Genomic DNA, 730 nt, shown 5'->3' with positions numbered 1-730 from the left:
GTGTAAAGAAAATGTTCAAGACTGAGGCCACCCACGCGATGGCGTCCAGTGGGTCCGCCGAGCCCAGGTCATTCGTGCCGACTGTGGCCACCACCACAAACGGGAGCAGTCCATTCTGCACGGACGGGGAGGAACAAGCAATATGTTCAGGAAAAATGTTCACAGTGGAGTCTGTTAATAATGCTTTGTCCTAACGCTTGCTTCAAAATGTAATTGAACACCACAGACTGCTTGTTACCTGTAACCATGGTGACAGTTGTTTGGGCCAGGTCTTTGACCTTGAATATTTGTTTTGATAGTGGGAAGAAGGAAGATAATAAACGGAGCAAAACTCTATGTTTCCCCCTTCGGCTTGGTCCAGTTCATCGAGAAACTTCATCCTCTAGATCTGAGAGGTGACAGAAGAATTTTGATAAATTTAAATTCCTGTCCAGTATGACAGAGCGAAGCTCGTCCTTCTGAAACCCTTTGTCTGTAATTATAAGGGGTAACTTTCTAACTTTCCTTCAGTGTAGGTAAACATAACAATATCGTCCAGTTTGCGGTGCCAGACGATGAAGCAGTTCTCACCTGTACATCATGTTCCACAGTAGTTTCCAGAGCCGCCACGTCCATTCTCCAGCGGGAGTCCACTGGGATCTCCCTGACGACGGCTTCTCCCAGCCCGACGGTGTGCAGGGCTTTCCGCGTGCAGTGGTGCGTCAGCTGGCTCACGTACAATACAAGTCTG

The sequence above is a fragment of the Branchiostoma floridae genome, unplaced genomic scaffold (assembly GCF_000003815.2).
Source record: "Branchiostoma floridae strain S238N-H82 unplaced genomic scaffold, Bfl_VNyyK Sc7u5tJ_1489, whole genome shotgun sequence".
Taxonomy (NCBI): domain Eukaryota; kingdom Metazoa; phylum Chordata; class Leptocardii; order Amphioxiformes; family Branchiostomatidae; genus Branchiostoma; species Branchiostoma floridae.
Note: the sequence above shows the minus strand (reverse complement) of the source record.